Consider the following 25277-nt stretch of genomic DNA (forward strand, 5'->3'; position numbering starts at 1 on the left):
ATTTCTTCAGCCAGAGAGTGGTGGGCCTGTGGAATTCATTGCCACGGAGTGCAGTGGAGGCCGGGACGCTAAATGTCTTCAAGGCAGAGATTGATAGATTCTTGTTGTCTCGAGGAATTAAGGGCTACGGGGAGAACGCTGGTAAGTGGAGTTGAAATGCCCATCAGCCATGATTGAATGGCGGAGTGGACTCGATGGGCCAAATGGCCTTACTTCCACTCCTATGTCTTATGGTCTTATGGACTAATCAGTGGTAGACGGTGCTGCAAATATCTTGAGCATGTTATGAAAAGCTTACCTAGATATCAAGTCTTTTTTAATCGTTTGTGGGATGTGGGTGATGAGAAGCAATAATCTGAAAGACAAAAGGAGTTGCCTTTAAAAGTATGAGAATAAACCAAAATATACAAGTTGAGACAAAGTCCAGAGTAAAAGATGCACAAAATACTCGAAAACCTTAAATTGTGATTTTAAATTTGTTCTGATTGAAAACAATTAGCTATTGAAATAATATAAAATTGTTACACTGGAGAATATTCCTAAGTAGTTGACAGCTAAATAAATAAATAGTATTGAAAAAGGCTGGAAATTATGAGTAGCTCAGGCAGCACTTGGTCATAGAGTTAATAGGCAGAATTTTAACTGCGAAGGGGAGGCAGGTTCAGGTATGCGCGGTGAATGAAAGCCTTGAAAGGTGGCATTGAGAAATTGGCATAATTGTGACTATTTCCAGGTTTAAGCCACGTGGTGTTGCAATTAAATAGGCAATCCACAGGGAGCCATATATTAAATTATTAAATTATTCAAGAAAGCAATTATCTTACTGTTTAACCCGACATTTCTTTCTAATAGTCAGTCTACAGGTCTCCTGGGCTGTGTGGAACTTATGCGGGTCAACAATGACAATTTAGGCATCAAATTGAAGTTGATTCTTGTCATGATCTCCCTGTGCTGGTTCCACCAGTAGCTGTTAGGTACGTGCATACAAACCCTTTTGCCAAAATGGCATCCTGCAGACTTCTCACCAGGCTGTGACAATGCATTCTGAAATTTCCGTTCTGCTACATTGCCCAACTGGGTTCCACTAACGCTGCATTCTGACCTACAATTCAAGGTACATTGTTTATCTCAACAGGACCCTCTCTATTTAACATTATGACAACCTGTTGCCTGAGCGACTTTCAACTAGTTGTGCCCTTACTTTTCAAGAACTTACTTCATTGTGTCAAAACAAACTGACCTTTTTAATTTGTGAGTTGAAAAACGTGGTGCTGGAAAAACACAGCAGGCCAGGCAGCATCCGAGGAGAAGGAGATTCAACGTTTTGGGCATAAGCCCTTCTTCAGGAATGAAGCTGGTGTGCCAAGCGGGCTGAGATAAAAGGTGGGGGGGGGAGGGAATTTGGGGAAGGGACGCTGGGAATACGATAGGTGGAAGGAGGTGAGGGTGAGGGTGATAGGCCGGAGAGGGGGTGGGGGCGGAGAGGTCGGGAAGGAGATTGCAGGTCAAGAGGGTGGTGCTGAATCCAGAGGTTGGGACTGAGATAAGGTGGGGGGGAGGGGAAATGAGAAAGTTGGAGAAATCTACATTCATCCCATGTGGTTGGAGGGTTCTTAGGCGGAAGATGAGGCGCTCTTCCTCCGTCGTGTGATGGAGGTAGCCAAGGACCTGCATGTCATTGATGGAGTTGGAGGGGGAGTTAAAGTGTTCAGCCATGGTTGGGTTGGTTGGTGTGGGTGTCCCAGAGGTGTTTCCTGAAACGTTCCTCAAATAGGCGGCCTGTCTCCCCAATGTAGAGGAGAATACATCAGGTGCAGCAAATACACTAAATGATGTGTGTGGAGGTGCAGGTGAATTTGCAACCTTCCACCTATCATAATCCCAGCACCCCTCCGCCAAATTCCCTCCCCCCTACCTTTTATCTCAGCCCACTTGGCACACCAGCCTCATTCCTGAGGAAGGGCTTATGCCCAAAACATCGATTCTCTTGCTCCTCGGATGCTGCCTGGCCTGCTGTGTTTTTGCAGCACCACATTTTTCAACTCTGGTCTCCAGCATCTGCGGTCCTCACTTTCTCCTTTTTATTTTGTGACTCTCTCTTCAATGAGGAGTAAAAACATATGGGCACGGATATCTTTCCAAACATCCACCCAGATTGACAAATCATTTATTATTTATTTTGGAGGCATAACAAATTCCAAATCTGTCATTATCCATCCTTTGACAAGGAATTTTTTTAATACAGTTTGTGAGTATTTATATTGTATCAGCTATAGCAGATATCTACGCAGAAGTAGTAAAAGAGAGATACTAAATGAGTATTTTGCATCAGTATTTACTGTGGAAAAGGATATGGAAGATGTGGAATGTAGGGAAATAGATGGTGAAATCTTGCAGAATGTCCATATTACAGAGGAGGAAGTGCTGGATGTCTTGAAATGAGTAAAGGTGGATAAATCCCCAGGACCTGATCAGGTGTACCCGAGAACTCTGTGGGAAGCTAGAGAAGTGATTGCTGGGCCTCTCGATGAGACATGTGTATCATTGATAATCACAAGTGAGGTGCCGGAAGACTGGAAGTTGACTAATGTGCTGCCACTGTTTAAGAAGGGTGTAAGGACAAGCCAGGGAAGTATAGACTGGTGAGCTTTACATCGGTGGTGGGCAAGTTGTTGGAGGGAATTCTGAGGGACAGGATGTACATGTATTTGCAAAGGCAAGTACTGATTCGGGATAGTCAACATGGCTTTGTGCGTGGGGAATCATGTCATACAACCTTGATTGAGTTTTTGAAGAAGTAACAAAGAGGATTGATGAGGGCACAGTGGTAGATGTGATCTATATGGACTTCAGTAAGGCGTTCGATAAGGTTCCCCATGGGAGACTGATTAGCAAGGTTAGATCTCATGGAATAAAGGGAGAACAAGCCATTTAGATACAGAACTGGCTCAAAAGTAAAAGACAGAGGGTGGTGGTGGAGGGTTGTTTTTCAGACTGGAGGCCTGTGACCAGTGGAGTGCCACAAGGATCGCTGCTGGATCCTCTATTTTTTGTAATTTACATAAATGATTTGGATGCGAACACAAGAGGTACAGTTAGTAAGTTTGCAGATGACACCAAAATTGGAGGTGTAGTGGACAACGAAGAGGGTTACCTCAGATTACAACAGGATCTTGACCAGTTTGGCCAATGGGCTGAGAAGTGGCAGATGGAGTTTAATTCAGATAAATGCGAGATGCTACATTTTGGGAACGCAAATCTTAGCAGGACTTATACACTTAATGGTATGGTCCTAGTGAGTGTTGCTGAACAAAGAAACCTTGGAGTGCAGATGCATAGCTCCTTGAAAGTGGAGTAGCAGGTAGATAGGATAGTGAAGAAGGCTTTTAGTATGCTTTCCTTTCTTGGTCAGGGTATTGAGTACAGGAGTTGGGAGGTCATGTTGCAGCTGTACAGGACATTGGTTAGGCCACTGTTGGAATATTGCATGCAATTCTGGTCTCCTTCCTATTGGAAAGATGTTGTGAAACTTGAATGTATTCAGAAAAGATTTACAAGGATGTTGCCAGGGTTAGAAGATTTGTGCTATAGGGAGAAGCTGAACAGGCTGGGGCTGTTTTCCTTGGAGCGTCGGAGGCTGAAAGTGATCTGATAGAGGTTTACAAAATTATGATGGGCAAGGATAGGGAAAATAGGCAAAGTCTTTTCCCTGGGGTCGAGGAGTCCAGAAGTAGAGGGCATAGGTTTAGGGTGAGGGGGAAAGATATAAAAGAGGCCTAAGGGGCAATATTTTCATGCAGAGGGTGGTACGTGTATGGAATGAACTGCCAGTGGATATGGTGGAGACTGGTACAATTGCAACATTTAAGAGGCATTTGGATGGGTATATGAATAGGAAGGGTTTGGAGGGATATGGGCCGGGTGCTGGCAGGTGGGACTAGATTGGGTTGGGATATCTGTTCGGCATGGACGGGTTGGACTGAATGGTCTGTTTCCATGCTGTACATCTCTATGACTCTATTTAGTATTGCGAGGAATGCAGAACCTTGCAATATTACATCCCAAGTTTCCTTTATCATTTTATCTGCACATTTGAGGTTATTTGAGGAGAATATTTTGGTACTATTTATTTGTCAGGAGACATGATATGATCTGTATGTAATGTATTGCAAAACTTTATCAACAAACATCTTTTGAATTCTATGAATTAATTGAACTAATTAGGCTCATGGATAATACCTGACTGTAAATGTAAATGTTTCTTCATTTTAGTGATGCTGTTTAATTAGGAGTGTGAAAGTAAGTGAAAATTTAATTAACTCTAATCATTCACACTAATGAAAATAGATTCTATATTGTAAATAATGGGCAACAACATCAGGTGCATGCATATCCCATTAAATTCATAGCAAATTAAGTATTGTGTTTAACATTTAGCAATTAATTGTTTGTTAACTCATGCAGCTCATATTTTATTCAGTTGCTTTTCTCACAAAGGTGTTCAGAATGTCATATATTGAAATTTCTACACAGTATGTCTATTATCCTGTTGGATCCATGGTGTTTCACTTTGATGCACTTCTGTAGTTTTTCTTTGTTTTCTGTGATCTTTCAGGTCCCATTATCTCTTCAGCATATTTTCAGTTTGCTCCATTGCAGACCTCTGCAAATGGCAAAGTAAGGGCAGTGCATTGCTGGACAGAAGAGTGATTGTGACAGAGGGATTTGTAACATTCCAAATTTCAAAACAAGAGAACTTTTAACTGTTTCGGCGGTAGATCTCAGCCCTCATTTTACCGTCAGCTTCCATGGCAATATATAGTAATTGATTCCATACAGGTATTTTTACCATCTTGGAAAGGTTCCCACTACTCCAGAACTGTTCACCCAAATAAAAGGCATAAAGTGAACAGTTATTTGGTTTCTTAAAAACATGTTGCACTTTTGACCTTTGCTTGTAAGCTATATCTTAGTCTGAAATTTGATTAATGTATTACTTATCATGTTGATTCAATCATAACTTTTATTTCTAGTGAACTACATTAGGATGCAGAAAGTTAATTGTTTTCAAAGTGCCAACTTTGTCTGGTGATATTCTAACCTCAATGTTAGAACCCACTCCAGTGGTGTGAGCACTGTAGGTTAAAACTCCAGAACAGTACTGAGGAAATACTACAGTTGCCATCTTCACAGTCAGTGCTTACTCAATGTTCTTTCTGCTTTTTCAGGTGGTTGTGAAAAAAGCAACAATCTGAAGAACACAGAATCACAGAATCCCTACAGTGTGGAAACAGGCCATTTGGCACAACAAGTCCACACTGACCTTCCAAAGAGTAACCCACCCAGACCCATTCACCTACCCTTTTACTCTATATTTACGCCTAACTCGTGCACCTAACCTACAATTTCCTGAACACTATGAGCAATTTAGCATGGCCAATTCACCTGACCTGCACACCTTTGGAGTGTAGGAGGAAACCAGAATACCCAGAGGAAACGCACGCAGACGCAGGGAGAACGTGCAAACTCCACACAGACAGTCACTGGAGGTTGGAATCGAACCTGGGTCTCTGGTGCTGTGAGGCAGCAGTGGAGTTCAACTTTGCTGACTAGCTGTTATTGCTCAAATTGTTATTTATTTCATTGTTGTTTGCAGGAGGTCTAAGTTTTAGATTAGATTACTTTAGATTAGATTAATTACAGTGTGGAAACAGGCCCTTCGGCCCAACAAGTCCACACCGACCCGCCGAAGCGCAACCCACCCATACCCCTATATTTACCCATTACCTAACACTACAGGCAATTTAGCATGGCCAATTTACCTGACCCGCACATCTTTGCGATTGTGGGAGGAAACCGGAGCACCCGGAGGAAACCCACGCAGACACGGGGAGAACGTGCAAACTCCACACAGTCAGTCGCCTGAGTCGGGAATTGAACCCAGGTCTCTGGCGCTGTGAGGCAGCAGTGCTAACCACTGTGCCACCGTGCCGCCCACAAATTATAGTGCAAATTATAGACCAAGTTATCCTAGTTACAATCATTGACTATGCTTTGAATGATTTACAAGGAAGTTTGCAGCCCTTTCAATGCATTTATTCTACAACCCTAAACAGAGTGAACAAAAGAACCAGAAATTTGGCTGCAATTCCATGTCCTGACTTTATACAGAATGTCTACATAGCTAGCTTTGAAAGTGGAGCTCCCAGTTATGCCAAACCAAACTCATAGAAATGGAAAGGTCAGACAAGGTCATTCATACGACCGCTTACTTAGGCCACATTTTCGACTACGTAGTACCTGATCTTCTCCATGTTCCAATATCTGAAAAAAAAGTTGTACCTGTTTAAGCTTCTAATACAATGTGCAGTATAGATACATACACCGCACACTCGAGTACAAACACCCAGAGCCCATATGTGAAATATGCATAAATTTGGTTACATTTCAATTTGCCTGTCCAATGTCTGTTCTAGTGTTTTAGCTGTAAATAGGAATGCCCTCAATGCTGTTGGGGCAGACTAACCAAGACCTTATGTGACCTACCCAGCTGTCATCCATGGGATTACCTAAAGGCACAGCTGAAGGGTAGGGCTGAACAGCACCTCTCAGCTTAATGGTAAACTGGAAGATGAATTGATCTCTTTCCGATTGTCTCCTTCCACGGACTGAGCAGTGTGCAGTGCTTGCAAGTTGCCGATGGATGCACAGCAGATGTCTGCATTTCACTGGCCAATTTAAATAAGGCCTGAGACTTTAATAAAGAGAGTAGCTTGGGCCAAGCTATTGCAGTGCAGAGGATTGTTCACTTCCATTTCCCTCCCAAGATACCAATATATTGTTTTGTTTGCTATGATAATAACCGTCTATGAAGAGACTTAACGTTTTAATATAAATATTCATGAAGAGTATGATCATAGAAACATTCTGTCCTTCCAACTTGTTTTGCCAATCAATATGATCATGACAGGTCGTCTATCTTCATGTCATAATCTGCTTTCTCCCCAACCATCTTGACACCTTTAACAGCTAAAAAGTGCCTTCCCTTGAACATTTTTAACGCAGTTGAATCAAAATTTCATGCATAAAGTCTGGAAAATGAACTAATTGCAAGATCATTTCCTTTCAGAGTGCAGTGAAATGATCACAAAAAAAGAAACCCAAGCAGTTATAATGGAGAGAAGGATTTATAATTGGAAAGATCATCTGTTTGTTCCATTTACTGATATTGGTGCCATAGGCTGCTTTCTATCATGTCCAAGTATATCATAAATATCTTCAACACTGAGTACTTATTAAATCCACAGGAATGCTATTGTATTTTCAATTGCCATTTGTACAGCTGAACATAATACATAAATGATCTAGAACATTTTACTTTGCAATAATGCACTTGTCTTATAAAAGATAATACTGCAATGATAGTGAAATAGGAAAATAAATGCAACCAGTTGCCAACTGTCTGGTGCTGCAGTATTGGAATTTTATTCTGCCCATTTCAGAAACTTGTTGAAACTCACATCCTAGAAATTTGACTACTCAAGCAGAATTTTCAGATAATAAATAGACCTCTAATCCTTCTGAATGATTCGATCAATTCACTAGATGGTTATCATGTGGATCAGATTAGTGACAATAGTATAGGGGTCGATCTTCATTCTGGCTGAGGTAAATTCAGGACTTGTCTTTCTACCCTACCCATGGTAAAGGTCTGAGCACTTCACTCTGCAAATAACCACCAAAGATGTGCCTTCAGACAGAGAACTGAAGAAGAGAAGAAAAAACAAGTTTGGGAATTTGGTACACATTTCCAACTGGAAATGTGCTACTTCCATATTTGATACATAAGTGCTCTGATGATAAGAGCCAATGTTGGGAGTATTTTATGTGCAAATACATTAATTTAAATTAGGGTCTAGCTTCTCGCAGACATGTTCCTGATTTTTGGTTGCCTCAGAACCTCTCTCGCCATGTGCCAGTCAGTCCTCTTGTTTATTGGAATGTGGATCTAAGAATGCTCCCCTTGATCCCACATTGGCTGCTTCCTACTTCCTTACCCTTACTCATCCCCATATCTTGCTGAGCTATTTTTTCCCTCATCGTGCTCCAGCTTAATCTCAACCATTGACAAGGCTTACTGAGAGAGTTGTACCCTCAGCTGCCTCAGTCCAAAGGCACTGTAGTTTCATTTCTAAAACTCTTTGCTTCTCTACACCTTTTTCTGCCTGTAAGACCCTCCATAAAACCCAAATGTTTATGTGGCCACTGCTTTAATGTTTCTTTTTGTGGCTTGGTGCCAATCTTTGTCTCAGTAAAGCCTTTTGAAGTCTGGGTGATGCATTATGACATTAGAGGTGCTACATAAATTCAAACATCATTGTTGCTGATGATACACACAACATTCTATTCTCCCAAAGATGGACTGTAAGGAATCAGCAAGTACAAGAGGAGCAGCCAAAGGAAACAAGTTAAATACATATATGCAATGTATGTGCAGATACTGATGAAAGTGGAACTGACTAAAATTAACACTGTTACTGAATTATCATTTTATTTGTAACTGTGTGTTTTGGATAACTTTTGTAACTTGCAGCTGTAAATGATACCGAATGTAACTTATTTTTAATGCAAAGGAGGGTGTGCAGAGATATGTATTTGTAGTCTTAATGTATTGGTTGGCATGCCATAACCATGTGAACTCTATTTCTGCTGTCATTACGTGTAGTCTATGGAAGCCATTGAATGCACATCATTTGCAGCATTAATATCACGAACACTGGACCTAGAAATTCAATGGTGCTGCATCTTTTTCATAAGTATACAACAGGTTACTCAGCTTGCAAGTATTTGGATGAGAAGGCACTTGCCACTATAATGGAACAGGTCATTGATGCTTGCATTCTATCCATCCCATCCCTCCACTGCCCTTTCACCACCATACCTACTCTTTACTGTAGACAGTGCACAGATGTAAAACCTGCATCAGTACTTTCCACTTAGATATGCAAATGGAGGTGGGGCTAAAACTTGCTTATAAATCTCCCGAAGTTTTTTTAATGCAGCTGGCACATCAAGTGCTGCACACCAGCTGTTCAGCATCCTATCCTTTCCCTTACAGCAACTTGAATTGACACCACTTGACAAGTGAGTTGCACAGAGGACCCTGCCGCTCCCCATTCTAATATATATCTGTTCCAATGTCCAATTTTGATTGAATCTTGAGGCCTACCCATTCTGACACGAACGCACTTTGCACCATTTTGCTCTGCTATTCAGTTTCTCCTGGTGTTACATTATTGACTCCCACTACAGAACATGGAAAAAAAACAAAATACTTCCCTGAAACTGTTGTTACTATATGTACTCACATAAGTACAGTTAAAAATTTCACAAATTGCCACTTGCCTCAACAGGCAGGCTTCATCCCTAATACCAGGGTGGAACCTTACTAGGGTCTGAGCAACTTGGGCTTTGGCGAGGTGTGTGACAGAATTGGGCGAGAAGTCAGTGAGGCTGGTCTCAAGGTTGGGAGCATCTTATTGAGTGTCTTAGCCATAAAAGTGAAATTCCTAGGACAAAAATGAGAAAAATAAAGACATTTTTTTATCCAGACAGAATACAGTGCAGGTGTTTAGCTCAGTTAGCTAGATGCCTAGTTAATGCTGTTAACAGCATGGATTCAACTCTCACAGCAGTTGAGATTGTCATTGAAGGACTCTAATTCTTGCCCAAAGTAAGGTGACCCTAAAGTTAAATTTTAACGCCACTAGTCATCTCTCCCCAATGTTAGGGCAGTCTGATGGTCTCATAGGATAATGGTGGCTTTCCCTTTGCTTTTAGTGGTGTCATTGCCTAAAGCTAGTATTCATATACCACCATAATTATCCATAACAAGTAAGTAGCTCTCTCCACAATTACTACCAGACCTACTGACGTTCTCCAGTAATTTCTGTCGTTATCCCCAGTTTATCATTATTTTGTTGAAAGCCAGATTGATAGAGAGCACTGACCAAAAACTGCTACTTATTACAAACAAACAGACTCAACGTCAGAATCTCTGCGTCAGGAATCAGCATCGTCTGAATACTGAAGCTCTATGGAGAAGGTTGGGCTGCTCTTGGTTCTGGACTGGAGATGATGCAGATTGAAAAGTTTCATGAACTCTGACTCCAGCAGCAAGCTTCTTGAATATAGTGTGGAATACTTTGGTGAGAAAAAACAGCCTAGTTTACACATATATTGAGTCTGTGCTGGAGCTGTTGGGTACAGATTATGTGCACCTGGTGGAGAATGGTGATGTATTTCTCTGAGGGGCCAGATTTGAGAAAATGCTCTCCAATCCAGTTTACTTAGATTACTTACAGTGTAGAAACAGGCCCTTCGGCCCAACAAGTCCACACCGACCCTCCGAAGCGCAACCCACCCATATCCCTACATATACCCCTTACCTAACACTACGGGCAATTTAGCATGGCCAATTCACCTGACCCGCACGTCTTTGGACTGTGGGAGGAAACCGGAGCACCCGGAGGAAACCCACGCAGACACGGGGAGAACGTGCAAACTCCACACAGTCAGTCGCCTGAGTCGGGAATTGAACCCAGGTCCCTGGCGCTGTGAGGCAGCAGTGCTAACCACTGTGCCACCGTGCCGCCCTGGAATGTTGAATGCATTTGTGAGGTTAAATAAGCCCATGGATACTAATTGCTGCTGTTCTCTGCACTTTACTTGGACATATCTTGTTGTGAAGATCATATCCATTATTCCTTGGGACGGACAGAATCCACATTATGACTCCAGTAAGAGCTTTTCACAGCCACTGGGAGGAGGCAACTGAGGCACATTTTTTGTAATTACTTTCTCTATGATGGCCCATTATATTAATCATGATCAGTCTTATCACTGCTCTGAAGATGACAGTCATTGTTGAGTCACGGCAATGGACTGGCATGCTGCCTTCCTTCCAGACGAGGAAGAGGAGATTGTGTATGTGTGCCAAGAGCTCTTCTCTGCTGTATCCACACATTTACATCTGCAACTGCCTAGACTTATTTTTAATGATAGATGTACACAGACGCTCATCATTTCAAAAGCTTGCGGGGACTGTGCTTGATTGGCCTGTTAAAAAACAAGTGTATCTGATTAATCATCAAGTCAATTATTTTCTTGAAAGCCATCCAATCAGTTTCTGCAGTGTGTTCAATGAAATAGAATACAATAGAATAATTCTCAGCAGATTCCTGCCTGGCCAGACCCACAACGAGACAATATTTAACAAACTTGCAATACCAGACAACTAATTATTGGGATCCATCTGTATTGGGAGACCAGATTGGCTATCTGCTGTCAAAACATCTATCAATAACCTTTTGCACCAACAATGACAGTCAGCTAGAGACTGGGACATGTCTCCAGGTCTTTATCAGAGGTTCTACAATACTAATTCATGAATCTGATACCATGGAATAGTATAATAGGCTATCCCATTTCACAACTATACAATGCAGTACAAGCCTCTGTAACACTCAGAAACCAAGAGCTTGGTGGTGGTCAGTTCCATCATATACCTACAGTCTCATTGCAACAAGTATACCAACAACTTGTAGTTATAGAGAAATAGAAACAAAAAGAGCTGGGCAAACTCAGCAGGTCTGACAACATTTATACAGAGAGAAGCAGAGTTAATGTTTCAAGTCCAGCATGACTTACCTCATCCAAGGTGGCTGAGTCCCTAAGGACAACTGCTAGACCTGGCTTGTGGCCAGTAGTGAGGGAACCAACAAAAGGGAAAAGCCTAATTGACTTCATTCTTACTAATCCACCTGCCATAGATGCATCTGCTCATAACAATACTGATAGGAATGACAGCTATGCAGAACTTGCAGAGACACAGTCTCACCTTCATTTTGAGGATTCTCTCCACCATACTGTGTCTGAAAGGGATAAATTTCAAACATATCCAGCAACTCATAACTGAGCATCTGTGGGGCAGTGCGGACTACTAACAGCAACAGCAGAATTACAATTAACCTCAATTTGCAAACTCATGGCCTGATATATATTCCCCCCAATTCTACTGTTACCACCAAGAGAGGGAAGCAATCTTAGTTCAATGAAGAATGTGGGAAGGCATTTCAGGAGGAATACTAGACATATCTAAAAATGAGGTGTCAATCTTGGAAAACCACAACTCAGGATTATTTGCATGTCGAACTGTGGAAGCAGTATGGAGTAGACAGAACTAAGCAATTTCAAAGCCAACAGATCAGATCTAAGCTCTGTGAAATGATGAAATAAACAATTGGTAAGAGGAGGAAGCTCCATGTATATCCTTTAGTTTTGAAGAAGGGTCACTGGACTCAAAATGTTAACTCTGATTTCTCTCCATAGATATGCCAGATTTGCTGAGTTTCTCCAGCAATTTCTGTTTTAGTTTAAGTTCCATTCAGATCCTGACCCTCAATGTTGGGGGGGGGGCGGGGGGGGGGGGGGGGGGGGGGGTGGGGAAGAGGTCATAGTACATCAAAAGCCAACACTGAAGCGTTGGTAATCAGCTCACCAAGATGTGAATCATCCATCTCAGCCTCCCCACCCTCCCCCGCAACACAGATTTCTGCCTTTGGCCAATATGACTTATTCCATGTGCTACGAAGAAATGCCTAAAGTTACTAGATATGCAAAGACTTTGAGCCCTGACAACATTCAGACAGGAATATGGAAGATTTTGCTCCAGAGCCAGCCACACATTTAGCAAGCTGCTTCAGTACAGTTATCACACTGGCATTTACCTGACAATGTGGAAGATTATGCCAACAATAGTGTTCACAAAAAGGACGACAAATGTAACCCAGGCAATTACCATCCCTTCAGCCTCCTCTCAATCTTCAGCAAAATGGTGGCAGGGGGCATTTCCTATTCACCTCCCAAGATGTTTTCACCATCTCCTAAACACCATCTTCGAGACACATCGACTGGAGGCTACAAACCAGGAACAGAAACTGGGACAGAACCTGGATCCAGTAACTCAGTTTAGAGGGAAACCTGGCACTTAGTAACTGAAGCAGGGAGAAAACTAGGCCCAGTAACTGAGTCAAGTGGGAGAACCAGAGGCTAGTAAACAAGGCCGGTAAAGAGCTGCAACCTGGTAACTGAGACCGAAGAGTCAGCATAGTACCAGTTACAGGGTCAGGTTAGGAGCTGGAGCCCAGTAACAAGGCTAGGATAGGAGCTGGGGCCCAGTAACAGGGCTAGGGTAGGAGCTGGGGAACCAATAGCAGGGCGAGGGTAGGAGCTGGAGCCCAGTAACAGGGCTAGGATAGAAGCTGGGGACCAGTAACAAGGCTAGGGTAGGAGCTGGGGAACCAATAACAGGGTGAGGGTAGGAGCTGGGGCCCAGTAACAGGGCTAGGGTAGGAGCTGGGGCTCAATAACTGGAATTAGGAGAGAATTGGGCCTCAGCAACCAATAGCAAGGAGAGAATTGGAACTCGATATCTGAGGCTGAGGAGTGGGCTGGAGCCCAGTAACTAATGCTGGGAACCCGGGGCCAGTAACCAAGGCCAGAATGCCACCAAAGCTGAAAATCAATAACTGAGACCAGAGGGAGAGATGGGAGATCTTTGAGAGCTGGACCCTAGTAACTGACTCAAGACAATGGTCAGGCCCCAATAACTGAGGTCAATAAGAGAGCAGGGATCCAGTAATTTAAGCTAGCAAGACAGGGAGAGCCCAGTAACTCATGCTGTAGCCCAGTAGCCAGGGCCAATGAGAGAGACAAATCAAGTGACCAATGCCTTGTTAGAGCTGAGCTTGAGTAACCAATGACAGTGGGAGAGCTGGGGCCCATATACATGAGTGGAGGCCCAGTAACAAGCAGTTCCATTTATCCTACATCAAAACTTGTTTTTAGCAATCCGGTGAAACTGTAGCCATTATCAGAAAGTCTAAGGTCTTAATGCACTTACATTTTGCAATGCATCATAATAATTACTCTACAGAAAGTGTTTGTGTTATCATTAAGTATGCAAAGTGATTGCAAAGAAGAAAATTTACTACCATGTACGATATTATTTTCTCATCCACACAAGTGGTGTCCCTTTCATTCTCCAAGTCATTCTGTGCCTCTTATGTCTTTATAAAGAAGCCCAAGTTAAAAAAAGAAATAAATTCCAACTCGAGTTCATCAACCAAATTGGAATTAATCTGTAAGAAATGAAAGCAGATCAGGAAGCAATGATTCAGTGATAAGAAATTTGTGGAACAGATTTGAGGGGATGAATAGCCTATTTTTGTTCCTATGAAACATTTCTGTAAAATGTAAATAAAATAAAAACTGAGGGAGGTATTGAATTCCAACTATGAACAAAAGTTTTTCTTTCTTAGTTTGGATGATAGACAAATGGGCTTACATCATCAAAGGATATGGCAGCATTGCACAGCATCTATTTGATAATAATACCAACAGTGGTACGTGAAGTGGCAGAATGTACAACCATTAAATAAAAAGCAACAATTGACTACAACAAGTAAAGTTAAAGAAAGGAAATTGGCAAAAGTAATGGATCTTTACTTAAATACACTTAGTATTTGGAATAAAATAGATAAACTAATGGCACAAATAAACATTAAAGGGTCTGATATTATCACCATTATGGAGACATAGTCATTGGGAGATCAAAGCTGCATATTAAATATTCAAGTGATATGACTTTTCTAAAGGTCAGACAACAGTGAACGGTAGTAGGGGAGTTTTGTTTTAATGAAATAGAATAAGTATGAAAACAAGAAATGGTCTTGATAGAGGAGATAAAATAAATAACAAGGAGAAAAAGACACTGGTAGGTGTACTCTATATGCCCCATTAAAGTAGGTAGTCCATAGCACAGAGACCTAATCGGGAGATAATGAGGGTACAAACAAAGGGCAGTATATTAATGGTGGATGACATCAATCCTCATGTGGCTTGGGAAAATCAAATCGACAAAAGTAACCAAAGGAAGAATTCATTGAATGTATATGGGATAATTTTCTGGACGTTGTGGATCCAACCAGGTATCAGGGGCAAATGGATCTGGTAATGTATAATGAGGCAGGTTTAATAAATGATCTCAGTGTACACAATTCCACAGGAAACAATGATGTAGCATGATGGAGTTTGGTTTTCAGTCTAAGAGTAAGAAACTTAGATCAGGAACAACTATATTAAACTCAAATAAAGGTAAGTAGATAGCAACAAGGGCAAAGCTGGCTGGTGTGGATTGGGAAAGGGATTTAGCAGGAAAGATAGTTGAGGAACAATGACAAATGCATCAGAAAAAAAATAATTTTATGAGTCACAGCACATATATGTTCCAAAGAGGAAGACATTTCTATGCACTGAATAAACCAAATATGGTTAAGCACGGAAGTTAAAGACAATATCCAAATTAAAAAAAAGACAATATGGGAAATTGTTACAGTCTATTATTAAGAATGTAATAGTAAAGGATATTAGAAATAGATAATATAATCAAGCAAGTCAGCATGGCCTCATGAAAGGGAAACCATGCCTGATAAATCTATTAAAATATTTTGGAGCAGTAACAAACAGGACAGATAGATGGAGTTAGAAGATGTAATATATTTGATGATTTGATAAGGTAATGTACATAAATTTATTTATTAAGTTAAGAGTCCATGGATATGGTGTATCAACACAGACAGAGGATTGGCTAGCTAGTAGAAATCAGAGTATTATGATGAAGGGAGGATTTTCAGGATGGCAATGTATAAATAGTGAAGTGTCATAGTAATTAGTTTCGGGACCACAATTAGTTACGATGTATATTCATGACTTGGATGATGGAAGTAAATGTACTCCTGCCATATTTATGGATGGCAAAATAAATGTTAAGAAGGCAAGTGGTGAGGATGACTTTTCAGATGGAATATAATCAGAGATTACACATTTTTGCAGGAAGAATAGAAGAGTTGGAAGTTATTTAAATAGACAAAGACTGCAGAAAGCTCTAACACAGGGAGATTTGTGACATGTCTGTAGCAAGTCAAAAAATGTGGTGCTGGAAAAGCACAGCTGATCAGGCAGCATCCCAGGAGTAGGAGAGTCAACAGTTTGAGCATAAGCTCTTCATCAGGAATGTAGGTGGGGGGCACGGTGAAAGGGGGCTGAGAGATAAATGGGAGTGGGGTAGGGCTGGGGGGAAGATAGCTGGAAGGTAGATGAAGATGTGGGTAATGGTAATAAGTCAGAGTGGAGGGTGGAGCGAATAGGTGGGAAGGAAGATGGACAGATAGGACAGTTCAGGAGGGCAGTGTCAGTTGGAGGGTTGGATCTGGGATGAGGTGGGGGAGGGGAGATGAGGAAACTGGTGAAATCGACATCGATCCCACATGGTTGGAGGGTTCCCATGATGGAAGATGAGGTGTTTGTCTGCCAGGCATCAGGTCTCTCCATGTCTGTTGTTGCAAGCCTTGGAGAAAGTGAGGGCTGCAGATGTTGGAGATCAGAGTCAAAGAGTGTGGTGTGAGAAAAGTACAGCCAGTGAGGCAGGAGCTGAGGAGCAGGAGAGTCAACGTTTCAAACATAAGCTCTTCAACAGGAATGAAGCTTGAATCAGCTTACACTTGAAACCTCGATTCTCCTGTTCTTTGAATGCTGTCTGACTGACTGTGCTTTTCCAGCACCACACTTTTTTGACTCTGTTGAGAGCCTTGCCTATAGTTTGCTAACTCTCTGGGCAATCAGACGCTGGTTCCAAAGTTTGTCAGATGAGGCTTCCTCTTTAGGAGATCCAGCAGTGAGAAGATTGGTCTTTCTCTTTTACTTTTTGTGAATGAACAGAAGGGAGTCTGTGTTGGGGAGGGGGAAAGAATCAAAAGCAAGGCAGGGTAACTTCCAGAGGTAGTATTCTTGCCCCATTATTGTAAAAATGAAGGCCCACCATTCTCATACCCCAATACCCGAGGGCAGTATGTAATACTGTTTATTCGAGAAATAGCCACTATTGTGATCTGCTTAGAAGACAGATAATCAAGACAGTGGCCAATTGAAACCCTTAGCTGACCTGTGAATTGACCACTTAAGAACCTTAGTTGCTGATAGGTCAACAAAGTGATTTTAATGAAGTCACTTACTTTAACACCCACCAACTTGGTTAAAATAACACTAATTAATTTGATACAAACCTAGTGTTCTAAAAATAACAATGGAGAGTGCAAGAGAACATGTCCCCAGCCTCACATTCGCTCAATCAGTTTATCCTGTCACAGGCACTTGTTGACCTTGTAGAAAACTCACTGTCAAATATCAGCTGAATCTTGAGTTTAATTAGAAGACTCTTAACTGACATTTCAAGATTTACAGTTTAGTAACCAGCCAATTGTTTATTTTCCTATTGTCCTCATTTGGATGAGATTCTGTATGAATTTAAAGAAAGCAAACATACAGAATCTTCCCAGCCCCTGATTGACATGGGCTATGGAAATAAATATGGGAAAATCAGATGAGATAAGGCCTTTCCCAAAGTTGAGACAATATTTTGCAACAAAATCCTGGACATCAAGATGAAGTTTTCATTCTTGAGCAGCAAGAGGATGATTAGCATGAATTATTACTTAAGCCCACCTCAATAATATGCAGGCTCCCATTCTCTCATTGGTTAAAGACTAAACATTAAGAATTTCCAACGTGTAAGTCTGAGCAGGTACCTAGCAACTCCTGCTCAGCACCTGCTCCTTTAGACCTCCATCCTGGACACTCATCATCCACACTTTAGGGCGGGGGAGGGGCTGATGGTCTGCTCTATGAGTCCAGAGAAACCAGTCAGAGTATCATGGGAACAGAATCAGAGAGCTGTCCAGTTATCAGCTGCAGTGTGAACACTCATTTGTTTGGGCTGGAATATCATGTTGTACTAAGAATGTTGTAGTTGTGACTAGGCAGAGACCCTTTTGCATAGATGATTGTGGAAAGTGAACATATATTGGTAGACATGAACCTATTTAGAGACATGACTCTCTTGAAATCTTTGTGTCCTCAGAGATTTTCTTCTTTATTTCCTTCCCCTTGTGTGCCAGTGCCGCCCCTATAGAATTAGAATTAGATTTTATTGTTACATGTACTCAAGTAATGAAGTACACGAGTACAGTGAAAAGTATGCAATGTCGCCATTCCTGGTGACATCTTAGGTACAAAGGTAAAAAATCTTAGTGCCGCCTCATAGCCTTGGAGGTTTGGTTGTGTATCTCCAGATGCATTTGTATGGAAGACCCAAACATGCTGAGTGTACCCTGATCAGTGGATGCACCTTCCTTGATTTGACCTCCCAAGGACCTCTGGGTGGGAGGAAGGATAGATGCTCAGGCCTGGCCACCTCTGGAGTGACCTGAGAGAAATCTTTTGGCTGAAGGCCTGCATCTGGCTCATCCTCTGGCTGGGTGCCTACAGATGTGAGGGAGGGGCACCCAGAGTGAGCTCAAGTTCCCTTGTCTCTCTGTCACCTTGCAATGAGCACCAATGGTTATGGCGATGAAGTGCAGGTCTGTGCCCCATTTTCCAGCAGATTCTGGGGGTGCTGGACCTGGCTGCACATGGCAGCTGCCAACCTAACAATGGAGGCAATCAGATGCTCACATGCCAAAAGCAACCTGGCACTGACCTCATCGCTACAGTCTCGTAAACTTTGTGTTGGTTTATCCAGTGCCCCTGATAAGCCTGCTTGCTGCTCCTGGGTCTGTTTATGCATGTGTGTGTGCAGTCACAAATCTCCTGCCATGGGGGATGAGCATCTGGCAGGTGTGTGTGTGTGTGTGTCTGCAAGGCCTGGGACATTTCTTTCTCTTCAGGGATATGGCAGCAAGTGCTCACCAGGAAGTTGACCTGAGGTAAGATATTTACTGAGGCGTCATTAGCTGAGCTGGTGGAGAGTGTAGGAGACAGCCTTGCAAACATTTCTTCTGGGGCGTTGTGCTCTTTCCCTCAGTATGCGATGGTTCGTGGGGCTGAGATCATGGACGTCTTATTCATAGCTGCAGGAGACATAAGGCAGAAAGTATCACAACCAGGGCTTAGAAGTTGTGGTATGGTAACAAGACATTCACAGGGGAGGAGCACAACAATCAACAATGATTCTTAATTGGTTGCCAGGTTGCCGTCTTAGCATCACTGCAGGAACAGTCCTGGTTGTCACTCTCCAAGACCCTCTCCTTGTAGAGGCTGAGGAGACAAATATGCAGCAGTTCACCATTCACTCTGGCTCTTTTGGCCTTATTATGGTCCGTTTTCACTTGTGATGAGACAAAGGCAGAGGCTGAATAAGGTGAAAGTGGATGGCACAGCATTTAGTGCTGGTGTAGACAGGGGAAAGATGATGAGGTGTCTCTGATTGGGTGAACAGGCAGCACAGTGGGCATGCAGGATTACTAAGGTTTTGGAGTGACAGCAAAGAAAGATGTTGCTTACAGAATAGAAGCTAAATATTAGGAGCAGGAGTAGACCATTCGGCCTTCCATATAATCATGGCTGAGCCTCTTTCTCAATGTCATATTCCTGCTTTCTCCTCATAACCCTTGATGCTTTTAGTATCTAAAAGATTCTTGCTTTCTTAAATATATTCATTCACTTGTTCTACGCAGGCTTGTCTGAAGAAATGTTTCCTTATCTCAATCCTAAATGGCCTACCCCATATCCTAAGACTGAGTTCCCAGTTCTGAAACATCTTCCCTGCACTGTGTCTGTCCAACCCTGTTTGAATCATGTTTCAATCAGATACGCCCACCCTTCTAAACTCTAGTGAAAACAAGCCTAGTCAAATCAATCTGATCATCCTGGGAATTAGCCTAGTAAACCGCCACTGCACTCCCTCAATGGCAAACATTTTCTTTCTTAGGTAGAGAAACCAAACTGCTTGAAATATTCCAGGTGTGGTCCTACCAAGGCGCTGTATAACTGCAGTAAGGTATCACTTCTGAACTCAAATCCTCTTGCAATGAAGACTAGTATATTGTTTACCTTTCTAATTGCTTGCTGTACCCTGCTTGTCTACTTTCATTGATTGGTTTACAAGGACACCCTTGTCTATTTATCCTATCCATGCCCCTTATGATTTTATAAACCTCTATAAGGTCATCCCTTAGTCCATCCACATTTCCCAACATATCATCACTTAAATGACACTCTGCCATTTTGTTTTTCAAACTGAAGTGTATAGTTTCATATTTAGTCATGTTGGACTGCCTCTACCACGTGTTTGCTTCCTCACTCGACTTCTCTAAGTCATCTTGAAGCTGACTTGTACCTTCCTCACAATTCATAATCCCGCTCAGTTTTGTGTGATCAGCAAGCTTAGAAATATTGGTTCTTTCACTTCTGTCATTTAAATATATCATGGATAGCTGAGACCCAAACATTGATCCATGAAATACACCATTTGTCACTGCCTGACACTCAGAAAAAGACCTATTTATTCTCACTGTCTGTTTTCGGTCTGTCAGCCAGTCCTCAATCCATTTCAATGTATTGCCCCAATCCAATATGCTTTAGTTTTGTGCTCTAACCTCTTACATGTGACCTTAACAAAGCCTTTTGAAAATCCAAATACATCACATCCACTGGTTATCCCTTATTTATTTTAATTGTCACATCCTCAAAAATCCCCAATAGATTTGTTAAGTATGATTTGCCTTTCAGAAATCCATGCTGGCTTTGTCCAGTCGCATCAAACACATCCTTTATAACATACTTGAGCATTTTCCTCACTGCTAATGCTAGCCTAACTGGTCTGTAATTCTCCAATTATTCTTTTCCTTCTTCTTAAATAGTGAGGTTACATTTGTCAAACTTCAATCTGTAGGAACTGGTCCAGAGTCTAGAAACAAATATAAGAGAGATATAGTCTTGGTGGGATGCATATATAGCAGGAGAGATAGACTGCGGTGTGAGGTAGCAGAGGGAAGGTGATGGCATTTAGAATCAGAGAGTAATAGAGATGTACAGTATGGAAACAGACCATTCGCTCCAACTCATCCATGCTGACCTGATATCCCAACCCAATCTATTCCCACCTGCCAACACTCAGCCCATATCCCTCCAAACTCTTCCTATTCATATACTCATCCAGATGCCTTTTAAATGTTGCAATTGTACCAGCCTCCACCGCTTCCTCTGGCAGCTCATTCTATACACATACCAACCTCTGCATGAAAATGTTGCCCCTGAGGTCCCTTTTATATTTTTGCCCTCTCACCCCAAAGCTATGCCCTCTCATTCTGGACTCCCCCACCCGAGGGAAAAGGCTTTGTCTATTTATCCTATCCATGCCCCTTATGATTTTATAAACCTCTATAAGGTCATCCCTCAGCCTTCGACGCTCCAGGGAAAACAGCCCCAGCCTGTTCAACCTCTCCCTGCTCAAATCCTACAACCCTGGCAACATCCTTGTAAATCTTTTCTGAATACTTTCAAGTTTCACAACATCTTTCCGATAGGCTGGAGACCAGAATTGCACACAATATTCCAACAGTGGCCTAACCAATGTCCTGTACAGCTGCAACATGACCTCCCAACTCCTGTACTCAATACTCTGACCAATAAAGGAAAGCATACCAAACGCCTTTTTCACTATCCTATCTACCTGCGGCTCCACTTTCAAGGAGCTATGAATCTACACTTACCCTAATGGAGTAGAGAAGTGAATCAACAATTGCCAGATTGTGCATATTGCCAGATTGACAACACTGCACTGACTTGGGTATTAACTGGTGTCCTGGCCTTTCTTGCACCAGGCTGTCCAGCAATGTGGGAAGTCAATTTTTCCTTGTCTGCCACGTGCAGGGTAGATCTCCCCACTTGTGCAGGGTGGTTCTGGGTTGCTAGCACTAGGTTGGCATCAGCCCATATTGTGTCAGCTCCAGGCCTGCTGGGATATTCTGCCAGTGATGAGCACTTTCCCCTCTGACTAGTGCGAAAATCCGACTAGCAATGGAGAAGCAGGATGCCAGAGAAGTGCAGTAAGTAGTTCTCAATTTGAGTTTTAGGGGAACATGCAAGAAATCTGGTTCGGTCTTGCAGATAAAAACTTTCCTAAAAAGCAACAAAAATGACACTTAACCAATTTCTGGTAAGATTCACCCTATGTTTTTGTGAGTGCGATGAATAACATAGCCTCTTTTGAATTACAGCAGGTTCTGTCATAACACGTGTTTCTTCAACGAAAATTGGCTTTAGTGCAATTGAAGAATTTAGACCATTATTTGTAGAACATGAACTTTCATTAGCTGTATTGGCTATAATGTAATTCTGGCCCCATTAGTTTAACGCAAGATCACATGAGAACGGAACGATCACGTTATATCAGAACTAACTGTACTTTAAGATTTATCAGCAGACTGAGATATAGCATTGTCATAATTGTCCACTCAGTTATTCTGGCTATCAATTTACAGGCAGTAAAATCACTGTATAACATTATTATCTACTCAGAGCTTCACCATTATGTATCAACAATGTACAAATAAATCAGCCCATACTCATGTCCCAGTTTAAGTCTGGATAGGTTTTTAGTGACTGAGATGAGTTCAAAACCCACCCTCTGCTGTAGAAAGGTGGCCTGGGCAACTCAATGTATTAGCCATTTCCTGCCTGAAATGAACAGAACATTACTGCGTGGCTGTGGAAAATGCAGCAGCCACTCAAGCAGCAGTAGGGAAAGGATTAACTTTTGAAAGGTTATGCAGAAAGAAAGCAGGGTAAGTCCAGAGAGGTTAGTCTACTCACCCCTCTCATCTGGGTCCTAAGGAGCACTTAGGTTCTTCCTTGTCCCAGAATATGAAAAAGCATTCCCTTAAATGGAGTCTTTGAAATTGCCCTCAGGGTCCAATGATGTATTAGTCTTCTATCTCTCGACTCTGCAGGCACCCTGCCTCTATTTCTGATGAAGGGCTTTTACCCGAAATGTCGATTTTGCTGCCCCTTGGATGCTGCCTGACCTGCTGTGCTTTTCCAGCACCACTCTAATCTAGACTTCTATCTGTCTACATCAATTTGGTCTCTGCCCATCCAGCAACATGGGTCAAAATCAAGGATGGCGACATCCTGCCTGTTGGAGAAGGGGCAGTTAATATGAGCTATTTTACCCATACTCCCACCTAGTTTCTGCCAGATAAGAAGGGTTACAGTCAGATCTCCCTCCTAACTTTGAGTAGAAGGAGGTACTTATATAGATGACGTAGTACTGTGAGGAAAGAAATAACTATTTGGGCAACATTTTTCAATGAATAGCAAGAAATTGGTTCTCAATTGTAAAGATCTAAATAAATACAAAATAAAATTACTGTTGCAAAGAAGCAAAGAAATGAAACACAATAATATTACCCACACTGTTCATATTGAAGTATATATAATTGAGAACTAACATCACTCCAGTCCAAAACACGTGATCTAATAATTGAATAATACAAACATATATACATACACACTGCTTTTGCATTGACAGGCAGAAATGCTGGGAGTTTTTAATATTATTTTTCCAGAATACTGCTCTGAGGAGATTTTTCAACCCCTGGAGAACAATGACAAACTCTAATCAAGGCCAACAACAAGATACAAGGGTCTGAACAGATGGCAGCATGGTTGCTCATTCTCAAGCACAAGGTTACTAATCAGTGTCTAAGGGACCTAACATGCTTCCTGTCAGGTTATTTAATAAAGCAGCTTCTGAGCACTTTATCCTTCAAAATTTTGACTCCCTGAAACTGGATGAGCAAAGCAAACTGTTTCAGCCTGCCTTGTGCTTTGATATTTACATGGTATGCAGGAAAGAAACAAGACATCAGTTTTCAGCCTTCCCTTGGAACCACGGACTGGGACATTTCAGGCAGCGGCTCCTGTTCTCTCACCATTACCTGACTGTTGATGTGCAGCAGAAACTACGTTCATGGTCTTTCTGCCACACTCACTGTAAAATATGAATGCATCAGTGAAGTGCAGGTATAGGTTATTTGTCCCCTTGAGCCTGTTCTGCTGTTCTCTCAGATCATGGCTGATCTATTTGTGTTTCACTTTTCACATTCCTATTTATTCCCAGTCACCTTTGCTTCACTTGCCTAACAAAAATCTACCTACTTTCACCTTAAAAATACTCAATGATTTTGCCTCCATCACCTTTGAAGCAGTGAGGTACAAGGTTACATACCCCTCTGAGACTTTTCTTTGCCCTCACCTCTGTTCCGGAAAAGTTACCTTTAAATTATTTAACAGTGCATCACCAATAAGAACCATCCTTTCCATACCTTGTCAAATGTATAGGTTTTAACATATTTTTAACAAGTCACCCCTTCACTTCCAAACACCACTTAAAACAAGCCCAGCCTTTCCACCACTTCCTCAGTGCACAAGCCCCTCAATCCAGTTATCAGTCTGAGAAAGCTCCTCTGAACTGCCTTCAACAAATTTGTTTCCTTCAAATGCAAAGAGATCAAAACTGCATCAGTATTCAAGATATGGTAACACTGAATCCTTTTGTAACATCAACAGAGCAGAATAGCTCCCAAGATATTGTATCCAACGCTGTACCATACACATGAGAATGTTCATGAGACTATTATTGGATGGTGAAGGTGTAAATATCGTCAGTACTAGATCATGAACCTGTAATACCCGATTTTCAAAGGTAAGGTGGGATGTTCATGAGTGGGATGCATAATGAGTAGGTGAGATCTATAATTATTGGGGTAAAAGGGTGGGGCATTTAATCTACAGTTGTTGGGTAATTGACACGACCACAGAAATCTTTTCATCTGGTATCTCCATGGAGATGTAAAGCTATCATGAATCCAGAAAGGTTTAAGCTGACAAATCTATCTCAAAGTCACTTTTTGACAATTGCGAGTGAACAAATTACCTTGGCCTTGCTGGTTTCCTGCTGGTCATAAGCCATCAGAATTTGTTTTCTGAAATATCTACTTCGAAATCGTAAGTACAGAGTCTAAACTTGCTGTGATCTTCAAACAGTCCTGGAACATCAGTCTAAGTAATTTAGTGAATGAAATCCACATGAATTTTAGAATCTCAGCAATACCTTGGTTTTAATTGAAATTTTAATTGCCTAACCAATACAATTACACCTTCTGAGTTTTGAGAATGCACAATCTTTTAGAAATGTCTGGTTTAGATTAACCCTATAGCAAAAGTTAAACTCATGATTGCCTCAAGTTTGATCAGAAGATTCCAAGCATTTTAATGGTTACCACTGTAATATAGCATTACTTCATCTTGTAGTTTCA

This window comes from Hemiscyllium ocellatum, chromosome 1 (assembly GCF_020745735.1).
Source record: "Hemiscyllium ocellatum isolate sHemOce1 chromosome 1, sHemOce1.pat.X.cur, whole genome shotgun sequence".
Taxonomy (NCBI): domain Eukaryota; kingdom Metazoa; phylum Chordata; class Chondrichthyes; order Orectolobiformes; family Hemiscylliidae; genus Hemiscyllium; species Hemiscyllium ocellatum.